This window comes from Lissotriton vulgaris, unplaced genomic scaffold (genome assembly GCF_964263255.1).
Source record: "Lissotriton vulgaris unplaced genomic scaffold, aLisVul1.2 SCAFFOLD_4193, whole genome shotgun sequence".
Lineage (NCBI taxonomy): Eukaryota > Metazoa > Chordata > Amphibia > Caudata > Salamandridae > Lissotriton > Lissotriton vulgaris.
The window spans coordinates 86,580-109,407 of record NW_028244410.1 but is presented as its reverse complement, the minus strand read 5'-3'; the positions used below and the strand labels follow the sequence as shown (position 1 = coordinate 109,407).

Genomic DNA, 22,828 nt, shown 5'->3' with positions numbered 1-22,828 from the left:
GAAGAAAGCACTGGGAGGAGCCTGCTGGACAGGAACAGGAAGTTGGAGACTGTGGGGCACTTCCTTCCTTCCACCCCCCCCCCCCAAAAATGGACTCCGTGCAAAAAAAAGAGCAGGCAAATGTCAACCTGAGGAGTTATTCTGATAAAAATCATCATTTTTAGAAGGTTTATGCTGCTTGCTGATGGATTTCTTGTGCAGAATTGCAAATTCCGTATTTCGCGAGTGCGAGATTGTTGCTGCCCGCCGCATCTACGTGTTCGCAATTGCGAACTCTCGCGATGCGTGCTGTGCAAGGTGGCAAGCCGCGATTGCGTAATCGCGGTCGCCAAACTCCCGCGGGATCCCGCAGCAAGATCCAAAATGGCGCAGCACTCGCAAAATATAGAGAAAAACAACTCGGCAATCGCTGAATGACGGTAAGTGAACGCCGCGCGCCGCAATATTGTATCACCAAGCAAAAAAATCCACCGCGTGAGAATTTGCGGATTTTCGGCAAATTTGCGAGAGTTCGCAGAATGCGAATTTACCGAAAATCCGCAAAATCCGCGAGCGGAACAGATTTTACGCCCATGCTTAGTCTACGTGTAAGATAAACTTTAAAGCATTCGCTCTTTGGAGACTCAGGGTCCAGAGAAACATTGTTTTAATTAGGGGTACTAGCAAGATCACCATACTATTTTGACAGGAGATTGGCATTAGTCATAAAAACAAAAGTAACAGAACTGCAGCTAGAGGATTCTTTCCTTCTATTGTCTGGAGAGCTATATCTAGTGAGAAACATTGCAAGACAATTTGGCCTTGCTTAGGGCAAATGTGGAAGGGAGGAGAGGAAGATGGACTTAGTGCCCTTTTCCCTACATGCATATGTAACTGATCACACAAACCAATGGTATTTGTAATTGCTTGCAAATGCATCAACCACCCAGAGCCCACAAGTTAGGATACAGGTTGCTTGGTGAATCCGTACAGCCTTTATTTTTGAGCCATGTTACATACAAACAGATCTCTGTCGAATTCACTATACAATGTAGCCTGGTAACAAATATGCAGCTTCTCACTATTGCTATAAAAAAGATTAACAATAAGTTTGAAATAAAGTTAAACGGCATATAACATAAAATCGACACAGGAAAAAATAAAAGGAGATTTCTCTAGGTGGCCCCGGAGAGGTGACCTTAGCCGAAGGACATCTGAGTTGCTTCAGTTTCCGGCAGGAAGAAGTGAAAACCCCCATGCACCAGGGTGGCCCCGCGGTTTCTTTTTAGTTGTACGAATATTACGTTTGTACAAAACAATTGCTTCTCCCATTGGAACTCCAAATCCTTTCGTTATGCGATTCCCATTAGGTACCTAGGTACAAAATAAGAGTTTTAGTGTCAGAGGTAATGTTCATTTTCATCATTTGCTTAAAGATTTGCTTGATCGTGTCTTCCTCCTTAGGCCCTCATTGTTAGAGAGTCCAGTAATCTAGCACCCAAAAAAACACAGGAGTGCAATAAAAGCATCACATGTACTTCCGATGCAGGAATAAATACCTGTTTATTCCAATAATGGAATTAGAATTAAGCCAAATATATGAGCCACTGAAGGATTGTCCCCTAAAGTCTAGGGACGTCTGAAGTTGCTACGGTGCAACTGTGTACCTTTGTATAAAACTTTACTAACTTGAGAAGTGCAAATTTAGGAAAGTGGGCAGTTTTAGTTTGCAGTAGCGTGAAACCATACCCGTTTCGGCTCAAGACTCTGAGTAGAAGCAGGTGGAACAATGATGCTTGGCTGTAACACCAGTGGCGTCTTCTCCGCTATGGTGGAGGAGAGTAAGCCCATTGCTTTCAAACAGAGTGAGATGCAAAAACATAAAATGATAATAACTTTTAGTTATTATGCTGTTATGTTTGTGCTGCTTTGCGGGTGGGCAAATGGGTAGGGCTGCTCTGCTAGTAGGGAAGTGAAGGAGTGGTTTGCCCACTCCTAAGTGTGCAATGATTGTTTGATTGGCCCTCTCAGGCCACCAAAACCAGTCATGTGCACTTTCCTACTTCAACATGCAGGCTGCATTACAGCCTGCATGAAGAACATGTTCACCCCTCCAGTCCCTGGATGAGCGCCGTGTCACAGCTCTCAGACCAATCACAACACTGCATTGCAGGTTTGTGATTGGCTTAGAGCCTGGCTGCCTGCTTCTTGTTGCTGAAGTCAGAGCCAGGATATCAGGAGTAGTGACGTGGGAACCGGCGACAGCAAGGTAAGTGATTTCTTTTAAATGTTCCCTCTCCCTCCAGCAATCTCTACCCCCTACGACCTCCGCGCCCGCCTCCCCACCCTCAAGCTATGCTGACCGCCACACACTGTAACACACTGGCTTTCAGGTTCTCAATGTACGGCTACAGTTGCCTACCAAACAATTTGCTGTAATTGGATTACAGGAAGAAGTAGTGGTATATGTAGATGAGTTTTAATTTGCTAGAAAATAATGATTAATTTAGGCATGCTTCAGTTTCCATAACTGGCCGCACATTTTCCATTTGCAATAATTCATGAAACGCTGCAGGAAAGTGTATGGTTATTTTAGGTCTACACGTTTACCATGTTCATGTGTCATTTTCTGCTTCAGAAATACAAAGAAAATATCACCTCAGCAATGGTCTTTGGTCCAGATGTACGACTGGGGCATTTAGTGGCTCGCAAATTGCGCTCAATTGCGAGTCGCAATTTGCGAGTAGCTAAATGCCATGTACAACAGTGTCAGAGTGTTGAAAATGAGGCAGTATCTGTGAGGCCTGCACAAATAACATGTCACATTTGTCCTTCACTGGGAACCAAACACCCTATTGTAGCACTTGACTCTCAGATTGCAGAGCAGTCTTAAATTCTGCAGCAACGTCATACACATAGAAAGCACTCAATTGTATGTACATGTTACTACTAATCTATCAGGAATTGTGATGATATTAATGTTGCCATTAATGTTTCATTACTAACACTACTGTTTCATTTTGCTTACCTGTGTGTGTATTGGTTCACTTTTCTGCAGATCCGACAGATACGCTTCGTCCATTGGGCTCCTGTCGAAACCAGTGGTCACGTCAGCATCTCCAGCGTGAGCGCTCCTCAAGACATCTGGCGCAGGCGCAGAGCAAGACTCTGAAGCCACACCGAGTAACAGCACGAGACAGAACCAGGTCTCCATCTTGCTGCCTGTCCAAAGGGCCGAAATCCCCTATCTTAGAGGAACCTCTTATAATGTTCGCCTTGTTTCCGTCTTTTCAGTTGGACGCACTGTCTGACTGTGAAAACGCTTCTAAATTCAGGGCAGTCGTGCTGTTCTTAAAGTTTCGATGTGCACATCTGTCGCCATTCACTAGTTCCTCCTTATGCTCTATTGCGAGTGGTCCATTTCGTAAAGACTTGATGTGGTTATGTCACTTCCTGTCAAAGCAAAGCTTTTTGGCCTTAAATTCTTTTTATTGTGCATTTGCTTATGATTGTACAACACAGAGCGCAATTCGGAGACAAAGTGTATTGGCCGTTTTGTCGTACCTATCTTAGAGCATTTCAATAGTATATGAGCTATTTATTTATAAAGTTTTATGTACCGCAACTAGACCCAAGAGGGTATCAGAGCGCTTTACATTTAGGATTGTTGTGTTAAAAGTTACATCTCTTATGCCGGCACAAAAAATGTGGTTCCATTAACACATATGAAAAGCAAACTGTTGCTAAAACGAGTCTGCATCAGCGTGGATGATTCCGACAGTGGCGGCTGGTGACATTATAAAGTGATGAGGTGTAAAAGTTGGCGAGTGAGTGCACTGTGGCGAGCGTGCTTAAGCGTACGAGCCTGACCGGCTTAAAGGTTTTTTTTTTGTTGGGGGGGGAAGGGGGTTGAGCTGTTGGGTGTTCTCTCCATACCCCTCCCCCCCCACACCACCACCACCACTCCCCCAACAGTCCTCCGAGAAATTTTTTAAAAACACAAAAGGTAAATGGCGCTTTTTCATGCAACTTTGATAAAACATAAATGCTAATAAAGTGCTTGTGAAAGTGGTCACCATAAGGCATTCCAATGCATTTTTACTTCTTGGACTTTCACTGGGGGGATCAGACCATTGCATTCAGAAATCCCCTTCACCCGGTGTGTGGCCGGAGCGCCTTCTTGAAAGCATGCTTTCATTTATTTTGAGGAATTGTGGTGAGCTGTCTAAAGTGCTAAATATGTAGGGGCAGATTTATGTTGTTTATGCGCCAAACGTGGCGCATCCCTACGACCGATTTACAACGTGACGCATCTAGGCAGATGCGTCACGTTGTAAAGCCCTGCGCCGCTTGTGGGTGTTCCGGCGCAGAGTGGGCGTTCCGGGGCAGGTGCGCCTTGCAAAAGTGGCTGAGTGAAATCTATAAGATTTCACTCAGTCACTTTTAGGCCAATGCTGCGTCAAAACCCTGCGCCTGCTTGAAGCAGGCGTAAGGCTTGACGCAGCATTGGTCAGATAGGGCACCCCCGAGCCTTGCTGGAGCTGCGTCTCGCTTGCGACACAACTCCAGCAATGCGTCACTTTTACGGCACAGATGCGTGACGCATCTGTGCCGTTTTTGCCCCATGGTGCGCCGCATCATAAATGCGGCGCACCATGGGTGGCGTAGCTGTGGGGCATGTTAACTGGCGCATCCCTCGGGATGCGCCAGTTAACATAAATCTGCCCCGTAATCGTCAAACCTTGCTTCCAATGATGGTTCCACAAGCCCATAAAACGACAATGTGTTACCTTGTTCATACCAACAGTGCTTTTAAATGGCTGCAGACTGTAGGCATTCAAAAATATCGCTGGCTACTCCACGAAGTATAGTAAAATAGGGGACATGTGGATCAGAAGTTAGATACATTTTGTGTATCGGTGCTTGTGAGCATATTTTACAGGATAAGAATGAGCTAAAACCTCAACCATGACAAGTGGGAGAACTTCATGGGAATTTGAAATAGGGCGGGGCTTCAAAGAGTTTCAGTTGAAAGACCTGAAATTTAGGTTCGAGACAGGCAAAAGAACCCCAAAGCTGGCATACGGACAATCTCGTTACTTTTCTGCTACAAAGTATGTCACAAGCAAAGAAAGTGCTGAAAAATTAGGAATGAGAATCCTGAAATTTATATTAGCATTAGCTAAGCTTCAGTACCAATATCTCATATATTTGCCTTTTATAATTTATAATACCGTGAGTGAACAGCACAAAGGAAACAATATGCGGGGAGATTTAGAAGAAAATAAATCCTTTCATAGAAATAAATAAAGTCTTTCATAGAAGAATTCCTATCCTAACTACCCGTGCGAGCAGTGAAGAGAATGGCCTCTGGCTCACTCTAGAAATTCTGTCCTTATCCATATCTGCCACAACTGGTAGCACCAGCCTTCTCCATCCAAGAACAAGAGGATACTAGTGCCTATCTCCTGAGTAGAGCTGGCCTATATGAACTCAATAGCTGCAGCTAGCAGCCTGTTGAAAGTTTTTAAACTCTCTGGTGGTCAATAAAAATTTGTCCAGAGAAAGCTGGTCAAATAGTTCAGTAGACAACGACTATTTGTACATTAAAATGTAAATATTTTCTTTCTGTGTTTACAATTCTTATGCTGCAGAGAACGTTTCCCTAGGCACAATGGTCTAGCCAAGTCCTGCACGATGAATCAGCATTGAGCTGATGCTGCAAAAGGGACATACGCCAAGTCAGAAACCTCCTCCATACCTCGTGCAGGGCCCAAAGAACTCGAGCCATCATCTCCATGGATTGATCCCACTGCACATCACCTGCCTTTTATATGTTATGTCCTGCGAGGCACGTTTTAGTGTCTCAACAGGCATAGAGTTTATAACCACTCCCCTATGGGAGTGGGCACACTGGCACCCCCACACGCATCCCTCACAGGCATCATGAGTGATGTGAGCATGCTAATAAAAGGGCCCAGGTGCACGTGCTCAAGGCCAGTTATCACACCTTACTACTGGCTGTCTGTGTCCGTTCTTTCTCACCATGTGGGCCTGAGGCCAAACACAACCTTGACGACGAGGCAGGTAGCAAACCCCGTATAGCCGCTGCTCTGTGTTTCGTCGTCTCCCCGGGTTGGGGAGAGAAAGTGAGCCTGGTGGCAGCTCCCCCACCAAGTTGTCTACAGCCACCCATGATTGAACATGAGATCAGGTGCAACACCGCCCGAAGGGCGTTGACCAGAGACTGGTCTTACCTCACCCCCACTGGTCCCGGAAGCAGGAGGAGAAGCCATGCGTTCCAGGTGAGTGCGAGAGCCCCACTACGCCAGCAAAGTGCCTGCTGCCATGCTCACTGATATGCTTTCAGAGCCCATTGACCCACTAGTGCGACCCCCGCCTCACATCTGTCTTGCCGGTGTAGCCAGTGCCTGCCCTGCAGCCGCCCCATCTGGGGTGTCTCCCGCTCCCATACCAGCAGGAGCCTGATGTAAATTGTCTCCTTGGGCAGCAGAGTTGCAGTCTCAGTGAAGCGGCTAAGGTGCACTGTGAGAAGTTGGCCTGGCATATGCTGTCCACTATTCTAGTGGGCACCTTGCACCAGTCCAAATGACCCTTATTGATGGTAGGTTTAAAGACAACCTTTATAGAAAGCTATCCTATTGGTAGCTGTGGAGAGCAGCCTTCATGCTAAGTCTTGAAGGAATGTAAAGCAGCTTGTTTTACCAGTCTATAATCTCATGAATGCTCAAAAGAAAGGAAAACCACACCAGGTATATATAGAAAATGTATGTATTTATTCCAAAGACAGCCCTCTAATCTCTTTATGAGGCTAGAGGTAAAAGTACACAAGTTAAACTTAATTAGCACACAGTAAATTAGCACAGTATACGTTTTGCCTAGGGGCCTCACAAACCATATACTAGGAAAGTGGTATAAGTACCGCTGTGAACATAGAGACAAGGCCTAGGGCCTGTAGAACGGCTGGGGAAACCAGGAACCACCCAAGGTTGGGACACAGGAGACATACGGGGGAAGCGTGCAGTGTCTAAACACAGCCGCAAATCACCATTGACTTCTATGGAGAAAGTTGCAAGTAGATTTTGAAAGAATAAGGACACTTAGGAGTGGACTAGGAACAAACCCCTTCAGTACTGGACAGTTCGAGAGTCAAGACCGATGGGAGCACCAAAGTACTCGTGTTACCTTACCCAGGGAAGGTGTGGGCATAGCTGTCTTTTCGTGTCGTCTTTCGTCACAAGAGCTGCAAGGAAGTGCGGCAGGCGATCAGATGAAGAGAGTCCAGGTGGATCCAAGATGGATCGAAAATCTGAAGAACCTGAAAGCAGAGTAGACAGAGTCTGGGTCACTTGCCAGTGACCAGGGAGGCAACAAGAAGATGCCAGCCGATGTCGGGTGATTTCAGGAGCAGGAGGTGAAGCTTGACTCTTCAGCCATGAGGACCAGGGGGTGTCGATGACAACCAGGATCTGAATTCGAGTGGTCCCATGTCGGATGTCGAGTGCTGCAGCGTCAGTATCCGGATTGGACCCAACAAGCCTTGGCAATAGCAACCCACTCAGAATGTAAAGATCGGCTTTGGTGCAGACTAGCAAGGTCTGAGGGACTCACCATTTGGAGGGGAGTCAGGGCACATCTTGAGCAACCAGGAACGCCCAAGAAACAAAAGAGTTGCCTTTGTGGGGAGCCACCAGTCGACGGGCCAGGGATCGTGAAGGAGCCTCAAGCAGAATTGCTAGAAGCGGGCCCACAGAACTCTCGTGGATTGTAGGCCCACGATCTTCGGTGCAGATGGTGCTCAGGGCTGGGACTACAAGTAGCCCAATGCACAACTTCGGAAAAGCTCAGGAAGTAGGTGCAATTGCAAATATGCACGGTGTCCAGGAGTTCCAGTCCCACGTCTCTCGTGACCGATGCTGGTCTCAGCTTTGCTGTGATCTCGTATCGGCCTCAGTGTTGTAAATTGGCAGCAATGAGTTAGCATTAGCAGAAGCCATCTTGTAATTAGAAGTTATCTTATCGGCTTTGTGAAAGCCATTTTCTATTTCTGGCAACCATTTTGTTTGCATGTGCTCTGTCCTACCTTTCTAATTACTGCTCTTGTAGTCTGCCTAGAGACAAATTATGTTTAGCATCTTCCACCTTCACACATGCCCAGAGGGGCCTAGCTAGTAGAATGCACCTGCTTCTCTAGTATAACTGTGAGGCTATTTTTGCTGCTGTATGGAGAAATAACTCTCCTCCCACTTTGTTGAGCAAGCAGATCTTGTATGCCCATCTTAGTCATTTTGCATGATTACATGAGCCTGGACTGCCCCTTGGTCTTATGCTGAGTATGTAACCCTTAGCATATATAAAGCCTCTGTTTTCTGTACTCCTCAGACTGCCTCATTCCGTTGCTAAGGCTTCTGTGTGACGTAGTCTCACTCATTTGAGTTTATTAAAAATTATCTTTTATATTTCAGCTTCTGTGCCAATTTCAGTTTAAAAGGACTAAGTATCAGTGGAACCCATGAGAAGTAGTTTTGTTCTACAGAATGGTACTCCAATATGGACCTCATCAGAAGTGGCTATCTGAGGGAGTGATCTTGTCAGGAAACAGAAATCTACTGAGGAGGACAGTACAGGACTCTACTAAGGAGGTACTCTGTGCATAGAGATTCTGGGGATTCTCTGTCTATGGGGCCCGGTATATTTCTGGTCTTCCTGATTTTGATCCTCCACATGATGTCACCCCTGACTGAGAACCTTTTTGGCGTGAGTAAAATAAAGACCGTTAGGTCATTCAGAACTTGGCAGTTAGAATTTGGACAACCATTTGTTTGGTAAGAGTTGTTCTGCGGCTCTTACTGTTGGTTTTGATGCCTTGGATTGGTAAGGTAGTTTAGTAACACTTACTGTGGCTTAGATTTGTGTTGCTAAAATAATCTGAGTGTCCCTGTAGCATATATCTAGAAGACCAGTGTAGGGGTCCAGCAGGATATATGTGTCCCAAATAGGACGTGTGAACACACTTACCCTTATGTTTATCTGACAACCACAAAAACCATAGAACCTTCTTATGTCAAGGGAACTAAGTCTGGAAACAATGATCAATAGTCTTAGTAATGTATCTACACAATTTAGACAGAACACGAACTGTGCCACAGGTTGCTTAATTAGACAAAAATATGGTTAAAACATGTACACGTTTATTCTGCATAGTTTCAATATGAATATACACAAAAACAATTGCATATGACAATACAAATTCACTACATAATAAAATTCATAAGGAAAATTCATAAAAAAGTTTACACATCAATGAATTAAAATTGTTCAAGAGAACAAGAGTCGACGCAGCTTTTCGGCGTTGGTGATGGGCACCTTCTTCAGGGCTGTTTCTCTTAAGTTAAAAAAGCTCAGGAATTAATCAGAGTCAACTTGCAAAGTTGCGTCCTCATATGGCGTTGCGACACTGCTCAGGTATTTATACCAATATTTCTACGTATTACTGTTCATGCAGTTTCTGTTTAAATTCTCAAGGAAGTCCACCCTGCCTTGGAGGAGCCACAGATCTTAATTCAGGTGCTTAATGTCACCTATCTCTTGTATAATCAAGAATCGCTGTAGCCGGGCCTGTAATGCTATATTCCTCGGTATGCTTAAACTCCGGGGGTAACCTCCGGTTTAAGAGGTGATCTGATTAAAAATCGTCTGTCTCCCTGCTCCTCCACAGGCAGCGCGTGTGCAGAATCCCCAACGCGCTGCCTGTGGAGGAGCAGGGAGACCGACGATTTTTACTCAATCCTTTGTTCCCCCCAGCACTGCCTTACATCGACAACCCTGTCCTGATGACAATCCCGACTCACAGGGATCGAAACGCCGTCGACATCACAGCGCAATTTTAGAGCGCATCTTTATTTTTTGTGCTCCTGTAAAACTGTTTGTTCAACGATTTAAGTGAATTTAACTTAACCCTGCGGAGCCATCACTGTATTACTTTCTTGTCACTTTGCACCGTTCACGCTGCTCACTCTCAGCACTTACGTCTTCACTTTTCACAAATTGTATATATTCTTCACTCACCAAGTGCCCTCGGGTTGTCACATGATTCTCTTTGTACAGTGCTGTTTAACTGTATTTCCATGTGTAACACCCTCCTTTAATATGGTGAATAACAAGCTTTCAAACCATATGAGCCTCCTGGTTTCTTGTTTATGTAATGCAGACCACATACATTACTTAACTGTCTCAAATTGAAACCTGTTGGGAATTGTTATTGTTCATAATCTGACCCAGAACATCAGCGGCCGTACAATAGTATAGTGCTCGGTCCTCCTAAAATCCAGATCTATTTTGAGGGGAACCAACGGCGTACCTTTCAGGGCTCTTACAATACTACGCATGAATTTATTGTCCAAAATGTCAAAGGCATTCTTTGACATTGGCCTCCAGATAAAGGGCTGCTGGTTGTACTTTGTGTTTGAAAAGCCCGACTGCTGGTAGTACTGCTTTAATAGTACTTAAGTTGTGCTTATGTAGGATGGGTTTAGTGTTCTGTGCAAATAATACCTTACTATTTTCAATCTGTGGGCTCCACGTAAATTTAGAATCAAGCGAGACCCCAGGTAAGAAAACGATTCGACCAATTCTAGCCCTTGGCTATTCAAAATAAAGATCCTTTGTCGGTTTTAATGGGACTCAGAGTCATGCATTTTGTTTTTGTTACATTCATTTCTAACCCCTTTTTTTTACAGTAGTCACCAAATGAATGGAGTAGTGCCTGGAGACCTTTCTTGGTTTGCGAAATAAGAATGGTATCGTCCGCAAAAAGTAACGCAGGCACCCTCTCTCCATTCAGCTTCGGAGCATCATTCGAACAGAGATCTAGGTATTCGGGAATATCGTTCACAAACAACGAGAATAGGGTCGGGCCAAAACACAGCCCTGGCGCACACCGCGTTCAATTGGTATATCCTCGGTGAGTTCACCATTCGGGCCCCACCTAACTTTAGCAAAGTTCCCAGCATGTAACTTGACTATCTGGGATAACAAACAATTAGGTAGTCCTGCATTATGTAGGGACCTCCAGAGGAGTTCTCGCGAGACTAGGTCGAATGCCGCCTTACGGTCTACAAAGGCGACATACAAATGGCCCTTTTTATGTGAACGTATTTCCAATAAAGGCAACAAAGCCTAAAGACTTGATCTATAGTGCTCACTTTGCTCCTAAACCTAGCCTGGAACTTTGTAAGGACCATTTTGTCATCTAGCCACTCATTTACACGGGTTAAAATGTGCCTAGAGTACATTTTCTGGAGAATGTCCAGATCCTGAATCCTTTTTGGGGCTATATGAATAATCAAGTATTTAACGGTAATACCAGTGGGTCACTGGTTAGTACCTTTCAACCTAAGGATGTACCCTTATTTGAGAGGTTTCTCAATGAAATTGAGCCCCCCACTTGCAAAAAACCTTTTTCTTGAAATTCAGGTATGGCAACCTTATGACTAATACAACTCTTGCACGTTGGTCTAGAAAAAATATTAACGATATTGCAACTGTAGGAAATACATGTTCCTTGTGTGAGGGTAATCACAGGGAGGACAACATGCATATCCTCTTCTTCTGCCCAGCATATACTCTGGCCAGAAGAAAGTGGATTCAACCCCTGTGTAAACTTTTAGCAACCAGGTCATGTATATTGGCATTTAGAATAATGAAAACTGACACAGCACAGACTGTTGTATTTAGTGTCAGCAGATACCTCCACTGTATTTTTTCCATTCGTAAGAAAAAAGGCCTACAGTTGTAAAGCTATGGGATGTTGTATGTGTTATGAACTGATTCAGTCAGACAGCTATGTAGTAATATTTTATGACTTTTAAACATATGTATTTTTAAAATGTTAAATATCACCTATATTATAGTGTGTTAAATGGATTTTGGATGGTTTTAAATTAAATGTTATTGTCACAATCTTTTATGGCAAAATAACGCCGAAATAAAGAAAAATGAAATGAAATGACTATGATTGTAATCATGTACATGTAGGAGTAAGGGTAAGATGTGTTAGTATTTCTCTGCATTTTATGTTGGTTTGTAGACCTTGTATACCCTGTAAAGCACTCTGATACCCTCACAGGTCAAGTTCACGCTCTGTAAGACACTAAAATAAATAAATAAATAAATAAATAAAAAGAATCGTTTTAGAAGTGTCTGTAGTCCTGTATAAGTTTGGGCATAAAATCCGTTCGGCTCGCGGAATTTGCGGATTTTTGGCAATTTTGCGATCTGCGAATCTTGTGAATTTGCCCCAAAATCTGCAATTCGCAAGCTGGCGGATTTTTTTGCTTGGTCGCGCTTGAAAAATTCAATATCGCGCGCGCTGCGTTGACTTACCGTGATTTTGAGTCCGCCGAATTGTTTTTCTCCTGGTATGCGTATGCTGCGCCATTTTGGATCTTGATGCTTGATTGCGCTAGAGTTTTTCGACCGCGTGTACGTCATCGTGACCCGCTATCTTGCAGAGCGAGAGTTTGACAACGCGAGTACGTCATAAGGGCCCGCGATCACGTATCCCTGGAGTAAACAAGTGCGAACACGTAGATGGGGCGCGCAGCTGACATCCGGCGGGAGATTTGAACAGCTCGCTTTCCAAACTTGCAAAAATTGCAATTCTGCACAAGAAATCCACCGCAGGCAGCATAAACCTTCTGAAAATGATGATTTTGATCAGAATAACTCCTCAGATTGACATTTGGCTGCACTTTTTTGTGCAAGGAGTCAATTTTTTGGGGGGGGGAGGAAGGAAGTGCCCCATTGTCTCCAACTTCCTGTTCCTGTCCAGCAGGCTCCTCCCAGTGCTTTGTCCATGTCCTGGTCACTTTTCATTTGGATCTGGAGCACGAAGGATTACTTTTTGTGGCTGTTGCTGGATATTTGTATTTGAGGACTTTTGGGACTTTGGAGTGTTTTTTTACTTTTTGGGGTGGTGTTGGGGCCTGGCCATGTGGGTGGGGGCCATTTTGAGGCCTGGTCCAGGCAGGGCCTGGCCATGTGGCTGGGGGTCAAGGGCCCATTTTGAAGCCAGGCCGTGTGCTCAGGCCTGCACCCAGTTTGCCTTGCTTTCATCCATTAGGCCCAGGGGTAGTGAATGGTGCATGGACCAAGTCTTTCTGTGGGGTGTCTTGAACGTAAACATCATTGAGGGCATGGATGGCATTGGATTATGTTGATTTTTGTGTGTTTTTCGACTTTTTGGGGTGGTGTTGGGGCCTGCCATGTGGGTGGGGCTCATTTTGAGGCCTGGTCCGGGCAGGGCCTGGCCATGTGGCTGGGGGTCAAGGGCCCATTTTGAAGATAGGTAGTGTGCTTAGGCCTGCACCCAGTTTGCCTTGTTTTCATCCATTAGGCCCAGAATTAGTGAGTGGTGCATGGACCAAGACTTTCTGTGGGGTGTCATGAATGTAAACATCATTGAGGGCATGTATGGTATTGGATTGTGGTGATTTTTGTGTATTTTTCGACTTTTTGGGGTGGTGTTGGGGCGTGGCAATGTGGGTGGGGGCCATTTTGAGGCCTGGTCCAGGCAGGGCCTGGCCATGTGGCTTGGGGTCAAGGGCCCATTTTGAAGCCGGGCAGTGTGCTCATGGCTGCACCCACTTTGCCTTGCTTTAATCCATTAGGCCCAGGGGTAGTGAGTGGTGCAAGGGCCAAGTCTTTCAGTGAGGTGTCTTGAATGTAAACATCATTGAGGGCATGGATGGTATTGGATTGTGGTGATTTTTGTGTGTTTTTGACTTTTTGGTGTGGGTTGGTGCCTGGCCATGTGGGGGGTGGGGCATTTTGAGGCTTGGTCCAGGTAGGGCCTGGCCATGTGGCTGGGGGTCAAGGGCCCATTTTGAAGCCAGGCAGTGTGCTCAGGCCTGCACCCAGTTTGCCTTGCTTTCATCCATTAGTCCTAGGGGTAGTGAGTGGTGCATGGACCAAGTCTTTCTGTGTGGTCTCTCTTCTATTAATTTAAACATCCATTTTGGATTAGAATTGCAATTTTTATTTTGTGTCTTTCCGTTTTTGGGTGTGTTGTTGTAATAATAATAAATGCAATTCCTAGTTGCAAATAATAATTGAAGCACAACATATGCAACATTTATTTAACTGATATTCCTCTGTCTTCCTTTGCTTTTAGGTGCACATCAGTGCCAAGAAGAAGTCCTGCAGCGGTGTGTGCAGCACAACGTCACTTCACATCACGTGTTGCCACAGACAACTCTGCAACTCGTGCAACTGCGGCCTGCTGTTCTGACATCTGAAGAAGATGGGCCCAAAGAAAGGTGGCCATAGCGCCTCTACGAAAAAGTTGCAAGTGCCACTGCCAGTAAGAAGGAGCAGAAGAAGCAAGTGGCACCACCTACCAAGGAGACTGATGTGACCACAGACACCTTTTTTTGGGGAAAAAAAACTACGCCTGCAGCAGCAGCGGTGTCCGCCGGGGACCAAGCTGGGAGCAGCACCTCCGCTTCATTGGGCTCAGTACCACCAGGCCAACTCAGGTCCAAGACCATGAGTGCTGCAGAGGCAGCCACTGTAATTGTTCAATCACCATCGACCAGTGATGTTGGCTCATCGCAAGAAAGTAGCATCCAATCAACCGTGGGTGTACCTCATCTGATGAGTGTTCAACAACTACAGCCAGAACGACAACCACAGGTGCAACTAGTACAAGAGCAAGTACAAGCGCAAGTACATGCACAAGGAGAGACGCAAAGAGAGGCTCAAGGAGAGGCGCAAGCACATGGAGAGGCGCAACTAGAGGCGCATGGAGCGGCACAACTGCCCACAATGCTTGTTCTTCCAGAAGTAGGGGCACATCAGGAAATCGAGATTCAAGCGGAGGTATCATCTGAGGAAGCCACTCCTCCTGATGATGATGATCCATTGTCTTCCAGATCCCCTTCAAGAAAAAGGTCAAGGAGGGCTACTTCTACAAGTTCTTCTTCAAACACCCTTCTAAGCCTAAAAGGAAGGTTCCCGCAAGGCTTCCACGTATGGGTGATGATGACGACGAGAAGTCATGTATTCTGCTGCTATTGATGAACAGTCTGACGACGACCCAGTCATCGCAGTCAGCACTCCAGCCCCAGCGGGCATGCAGCAGACAGACATTTGTACCCTATCCCGAATTGCTGCTGAGCGGGATGAGGGCAGCGTGGCACTGGTACCACCACCAACGCAGTTAACTACTACACCAACATGACCTACAGCTTCCATATTTTCTTGTCGGAAGGGCCGGCAGGGACCTCCTTCCAGCTCGACCTCCATGACCTCAAGTAGTTGTGCTGTAAGTGCAAAACATAGTCAAATTCAGCCACGCCCATCCTCCACTTTATCTGGCATTGAAAGTAGCACCTCCACCACCAGCAGACATCTCTTGTGCACAGTTTGGGACTTCTTTAGTGTTAGCAAAAACTTATTCGTTTGTTTGATTTGTAAAAGTGTAGTTAATCGGGGTAAGCTTGGTACCAACTATGATACCAGAGGCCAGAGAGGTAATCTCCAGAAACACCACACTATCATTTGGGAGGCGCACCTAAGCAAGATCCGGGAACACAAAAAAATGCAACAAATCCAAATGTATCCAATCATATTGCATCTGATGATGACGAGGGGCTTATCGTGCAGGGAGGGGGGAAGTGAAGAAGCGATAGATATTTTTTCTGGTGCATCCTGTACCCCTGGCAGCAGCAGTGCAGTGGTAGCGCCCACACCCTCTACCCCAGCAACATGTATGAGCCACACTAAGAGTCTGGGAGAGACACCAATGCGAAAAAGTACATCAATGAGCCAAACTGGTTTGAAGAAGTCTGCATCATCATCTTCATCATGTAAAATGGTCCAAACCACCATAAGAAGCTTGTTTTGGTCGGAGGTGCCATTTGAACGCAACCACCCAACGGCACGTCTGTATAACGCAAAGCTAGCTAAAATGCTAGCTCTGGACCTTCTCCCTTTTTATTTCGTGGAAGGGGTGGGTTTTCAAGAATTTGTGGCAACAGTCTGCCCTAAATGGAAGGTTCCTAGTCAGTCCTATTTTGCCAGAGTTGCGGTTCCTGCACTACATCAAGATGTGCTGGAGGTGATTGGGGCAGCTTTGCAGAAGAGTGCTGTTCACACTATCCACCTGACAACAGACATGTGGACCAATTGCCAAGCCCTTGATTACATGTGCATCACTGCACACTGGGTCTCTTTTGCAGGGGTTACAGACAAGTTACGTGCAGGTGTTGACCCGGACACAGTTTTTCAAGCTACTCGGAAACATGCAACCGTAGCCATGTTTGCCATGCAGAAAACTCATACTGCACAAAACATTTTCGATGAGTTTCAGAGTAAGGTCTATGAATGGCTGCATCCAAGAAAGCGCATGATTGGTTATGTTTCCACGGATAATGGCAGTAATGTAGTTAAGGCCATGCATGAGGGTGGCTACTTCAGAGTGCCGTGTTTGGTGCACAGTATTAACATTGTTGTGCAAGATTTCTTGAATAGAGAAAACACAGTAAGCAAGTTACTGACCACCTGCCGAAGAATCTGCACACATTTCAGCCATTCTTTTAAGACCCGGAAGCTGCTGAGGACCATGCAACGTGAACATAGACTGCCAGTCAGAGGACTCATCCAGGAGGTGGTAACACGTTGGAACTCAGCCTTCTACATACTTGAGCGTCAGTCTGAGCAGTGGGCTGTAATCAATCAGTATGTCTTTACACTGGGTTCTACTATGAAAGACATGTGGCTAGAGTTTAAGGAATGGAAGCTAGTTAAAAGCCCTACAGACATGCTTCGTCCTTTTGAGGTCTTCACGCGTGAAGTCAGCAGGGAGGACTTTACTTTGAGCAAAGCTATCCCATTGTTGCGCATGCTAGAGCACCAACTAAAGGCGGTGTCTTCAACGTTCCGAGATGATGTTGAAAAGCAAGACACATGTCAGTTGGCGGAGAGGATATTAAGCCGCCTAGTTGACAATAAAAGGCTTAAAAAAATACATACAGAACAACATTACATTTGTGCCACTATTCTGGATCCACAGTACAAAAAGGCTGTGGCCAGCAAAGCATTCATTCCTTTTAATGAAGCAGATGTTTCAAAGTAAAAATATTGGCTAGCTCTGTCAGCAACTCGGTTAAAAAAAGAGCTGCAGAAAATTGAAGGGACCGGCAGAAATACTACTGAATCAGCAGGCCGTCCGGCGACAAGTTCCAATTCTGAATCTGTGGCCGAAGGGAGTCACTTCCCGTCACAGCCGTTAACGACACCCGCAACCGTATCATCATCCTCACCTGCACCAGGCCCAGCCTTATTATTGTCTGAAACGGATTGACTAACTCATCAAGGGTTTGCTCGTTCCAGTGATGCAAAGGCCATAGATGGTACGCAAAGTGGAGCAACCCTGGAGAACCTTGAGTCGATGGTGCAGGCCTATCTGGATGACCCAACAGAGGTCTTTGTTAATCATAACCCATTGCTCTATTGGTATGGGAAAAGGCCTCTATGGCAACTGATCACCAACCTGGCTCTAAATTGTTTGTCTTGCCACTCGCAAGCGTGTCTTCTGAACGTGTTTTCAGTGCTGCTGGTGCCATTGTAACTTCAAAAAGGACCCGCCTCTCGCCCAAAAATGTGGAGAAGTTAACAATGATCAAGATGAATCAGCACTTCATACCACCAGGTTACAAAATACGTGAATGCTCGCAGGAAGAAGAGGACACCGACTTAGGTGACGGAAGTTCTTCTCTGTTAGCTGACCTACTCCCATCTCAATTCACAGAGTTTGAGGACGAGCTCTACTTCCCTGACACCAAGGCCTTAAAATGACTTCCTTATTTTTATTCCTTATTCACCTTTATTCCTGTGTGTCTTTCTTTGTTTTGCAACTTTTACCACAACACCACTCTAATCACCTAATCACAAGTCCATCAGCAGCACTGTCTTCATCTTATTTCCTGATTGATTTGAAGGTGCCGCAGTCTGCATTCCAGAGGTTCACAAGTTCACAACTCAATCATGTTCCTCTATCCTCCTCCTCCAGACTCCCCCTATCCCTTTCCCTCAAGGCAGATGGCTGGATTACGCAGAATCAAGAAACTTTGTCTTCGTAGACGAGTCCCCTGAAGTGGGACTAGATTTACAGACTACATGCTTGCTGATCGCAGACAGTTACTTCTGAAATTGACAGGAGAGGCTGCCCTGTGGGCCTCACTTTCAGAAGAAGATGCGGACAAAAAGTGGAACAGGTAATGAATAATGAGAAAATGGCATGCAGTGGACAGCAATGATGAAAGGAATTGCTGTTTGTTTGTTGTGCATGAAATGAATCATATGTCTTCTCTTAGTTATTATTTAATCTTTTACACACTAAATGCAACTCAAGTCTACTTCTCTGCTTTTTTTCACATTGTTTAACTCAAATTGTACTTCAACTACTGTCGTAATTTGGCGATGGCCGAGTTAGCGCTTAGCTGAACTACACGTTTTCCCGCTTAACTTGACTATACTCGGAAACGCCATTTTGTGTGTTACGGCGGCCATCTTAGATCATAAGCGGCCTCGTGGCCAGCATGGCCTTTAGTCCGTTGTCCGTGCCACTGACCACTTGAGTTTGCCCAGCAACAGGCTATTTTTAGTACTGGTCAAGCCCGTACATGCGCAGTCCCCACTGACCAGTCACCCCTCAGGAATGTGCCGCCAAACTGACCAGCGGAGTTGTAACCCCTCCAATGAGCTGGCTGTGTTCCAAAGATGACCATATATGTACATAACGCTTTGTAACTTTGTACCGCCTATTGTTTTATTACCTGCAAATTGTATAAAAGAGCGAGTCACACCGATGTTCGGGGTGATACTTCTTGCATTACCGAAGGGTGCTGTAGGAATGTACCACCACCCCATGGGGTCTTAATAAACTTGTTCTTTGAATTTTTCAGTTTCCGTGCCAACAGTTCTTTCGATGTAAGTGGGTTATCTTCGGAGCATGTAGGCCTTGAGAACCCGATACTACAAATTGGGGACCACGAAGGGACTCATCGGCGACTCGGATGCCCGAAGGAGAGGTCGTGACGAAGGTTTGGACACTCGCTATGGACGCGCGCTGCCACTGAGTGACCCGAGTCTCGGCACCCACGGTGTTTCTTCCTTTCCTTCCGATCTGACCTTCCAGGTGGCGCCGGTCTCCGACTGAGTTTTCGATCGTCTGTGTTGCTGGATAAAGTGCCGTTTGGCTGATTCGATTAAAAGACCTTGGCAGTTGGAATCTGGACCTTTGAGGCTTTGGGTAAGATTTGTGATCGGTAAGGTAGTCTGCGGACGCTTACTGAAGTTCTATGATTTGTGATCGGTACAGTAGTCCTCGGACGCTTACCGAAGTTCTATGACCTATGACTTTGATTTGAGTTAGCTAACATTTGTGAATTTGTGAACTTTGAATATATATCGGTAGTGCACTTCACATAGGCAGGCATGTAGAGATGTTTCTCTAATTTTGTTTTTTTTCCTTTGAGCGGCACGTTTGTGTGAAGTACTGTAAGTGCCATTTTTTACGGTATCGCGCTTTCGTGATACTTTTTGAACATGCCTGTTTTAAGCACACTCCGAGGGATGTGCTGTCTTGGAAATGGTACCACAATTAGGTTAGCGGGAGCACAGCCGGCTCCCCCAGAAGGAACACCAAATAGGGACATGTATATCAAATTTGGCCTTCCCCCTATAATGTACAGTAAATTATGGAATAAGTACACCAAATCGGATCCTGAATTGCAATGGCCTCTACATGGGTCGTTCGATTTGCGTAAAGTACAGTTTGTGGAGCAATGTTTGTTTCAACGAAGGTCTAGACAAAACATGTTTGATTGTGTACGAATGTGGGAGAAAGCGGTGCGTGAGCGAATGAAACGTGAAGTTGCCTTGGCGAACAAAGAGCAGCGCAAGGCTGCTCGAGATAAGGCTTTACAGCTTGAGGAAAAGGAGGCTCAGGAAAAGAAAGAGAGGGAGGAACGGGAACGCAAATTGCAAACGACTGGTCAATTCCCTATTCGTCGACCGCTTTATGCTGTCCTTAATAATGAAATTGATGATTTTTCATTGCTAGATCGATCACCGCCTCCGTACGTTTCGCCCACGGCTCCAACTGCAGACTCGGACGAGGACGGACAGGATAAGCCGGGAAAGAAGGCTGTATCTGGTGTCAGGTTTTCTGCGGAGAGATCCGCACATTTACGTAGTTGGGCTCATAGAGTGAATACGAATTTTGTTTCTCAGTCTGAACTTGTTATTGAAAGGGGTAATTGGACAGAACAAGAATTACTGTATTTTTTGGCTACTTTGGCAAATGAAGCTGTTACCGCATATCGTCAATTTTCAGATACGCTAGAACCTAAGGCTGTGTCAGTTCATCGTGAGAATCTGGATAAAGGTTTATTTGATTTTGCAGATGTCGATGCCTTTTACAAGCAACTGATCCAGCTGCGAGATGAGACTGCCAGATTGCGGGAGGAGCGGAAAAAGAATAAGGAGTCCGGGCCGGAGTCTAGTGGGCAATCTAAGGAGTGTTCTCTCCGGGGTTCAGATAAGAGTTCTGCGATGCATGTTATGCCTATGCATGAAGCCGCACCTTTGTATTTTCCACCAAAAGGGGAAGGTACAGATGATGATAAAATGTCAAAGGATGCGAAGGGGTATTTTATATATAACTGGGTGTATACGCCTTGGAATACAGCGGATGTTATGGCGTTGAAAAATTCTTTACCTGACCTTTGTAAAAATCCGGCAGCGTTCTATGAAGGGGTGGAAGGGGCTATTTTGTCTTGTGTGATGACTCTTGTTGACATAGACCTGTTTTTTGGGTTAATACTTCCGCCTGACATGTGGAGACAAATTCGTAAAAATAATGATGAAACAATACTTGGGGGTACATGGAAAGAAATAAATGCAGCTGATTTAGACAGGGAATCGGCATGTAAGCCTTGCCAGTTGATTTTAGACCTCCCGGCAGCTATTTTAATTAAATTGAAAACGCTCGTACCTTCTAAAAAGATCGATTGGACTATGTTAGCCTCGTGCAAACAAAAGCCAGATGAAACGGTTTCAGATTTCTTTACACGCTTCGAAGAGGCGTTTCATGATTACAGTGGTCAATCTTTAACAGACGATACGGGTCGGCATTTGTTTGTAGATAAGTATGTGGCTAATCTCCTGCCGGAGATTGCAAAGCGATTGAAATCGAGTGAAAGTTCCTGGGCCACGGCAACCCCTGCGTCTTTGTTGACTATGGCTCAGTATTATGAGTGGCAGGAGTTGGAGGCTAAAGAAAGTGTTGATAAAAAAGCGAAGGAATTGAAAACGAAGGTGATGTTGGCACAGGTTCGTGGAACGCAAGGTAGAGGGAATGAAAGAGGTAGACGAAGTGGGGGAAATACGTCGTATGGTCGTACGGATATAGCGGAGGATCAATGTGCTTATTGTAAAGAGTTTGGGCATTGGGCTGAGGATTGTCCGGTACTTCGTGAACAACGTAGCCAGCGTGGTCGAGGAGGTGGTAGGTCGCGGGGCGGTTATACGGGGGCGAGAGGTGGTGGAGGTGATCGTGGAAGGGCTGAGGAGAGGGGCCGTGGCCAGGATGAACGAAATACTTTTGATAGACGAAACCAATATCAGATATCAGAGGGTGAGAATGTGGAGCACCAGGATTATGTGCATGCATAGGACTGCGTAGGATGGGGTACGGAACCAATTGAAGTGCCGGTAGATCAGGAGGGTCCATATGTAACAGCGGGCATTTGGGGTTCTACTGATCAATTCCTAGTCGACACCGGAGCTACTCGTAGCGCTTTGTCAAAGAAATTGGTTCCGAGGGCTCCCCAGTCTGGCGAAATGATAACATGTGTAGGGTTCGATGGCACACCCTCCCCTAGCCCATTGTCAAAACCCCTTGCACTCTGTCTTGACAAATTTTTTAGTTTTGGTCAATTTTTGCTATCGCCCTATACACCAGATAATATCCTGGGCATTGATTTGCTTAAATATTTTCGAGCAACGATACGGTGCGCTCCTGAGGGAGTGCGGGTCATTCTGAATGACAATTACCCTGACCCAAATAGGTTTTATACTATACTAGACGTTCCAGCTTTGGCCTCTCTCCCGCATACGTTATGGGCAACCTCAGACACGGATGTGGGGGAGATGCGTATTCCACCTATTCATATAACTGTTAAGGAGGGGGCCTCTCTGCCACGGGTGCCACAGTATAAGATTTCGAGGGAAGGTGAAATTGCCCTGACTCATATTGTTCAAGATTTGATAACTGCAGGAGTGGTGGAGGAGGTTCCTTATAATGTTTGTAACAGCCCTATTCTTCCGATCCTTAAGAGAGATACTGATGACAAAGTCTATCGGTTTATTATTGACTTGAGAGAAATTAACAAAATCGTCATTCCCACAATACCCGGTGGTGTCCGACATTACGACCTTGCTCACACTGGTACCACCAGCGGCAACGACCTTTAGTGTAATTGACTTGAAAAATGCTTTCTTTTCCATCCCTGTCCATCCCGATAGCAGATATCTGTTTGGCTTCACGTTAAATAATAAATCGTATAGATTTTGTCTTGTTCCTCAAGGTTACACTGAGAGCCCGAGTATCTACAGTCAGGCTTTGAAAAGACAGCTTGATTCCTTTGAGCTACAGTCTGGGGTTGTCCTTATCCAATATGTGGATGACCTTCTGCTTGCTGCAGATTCTTACGCACAATGTGAGGAGAGTACGATTGCGCTGCTTTCTTTTCTGGCACAG

At 45.5% G+C, this 22,828-nt stretch overlaps 1 long non-coding RNA gene across 1 annotated transcript; it reads right to left on the bottom strand.

The window, feature by feature from the left end:
• Positions 1 to 951: 951 nt before the first annotated feature.
• On the bottom strand, positions 952 to 3,296 carry LOC147667566 (uncharacterized). The gene is made up of 2 exons (XR_015304168.1): positions 3,008 to 3,296; positions 952 to 1,353 (listed from the first exon to the last, which is right to left on the bottom strand). It is a non-coding gene; the product is annotated as an uncharacterized LOC147667566 (long non-coding RNA).
• Positions 3,297 to 22,828: the final 19,532 nt, after the last annotated feature.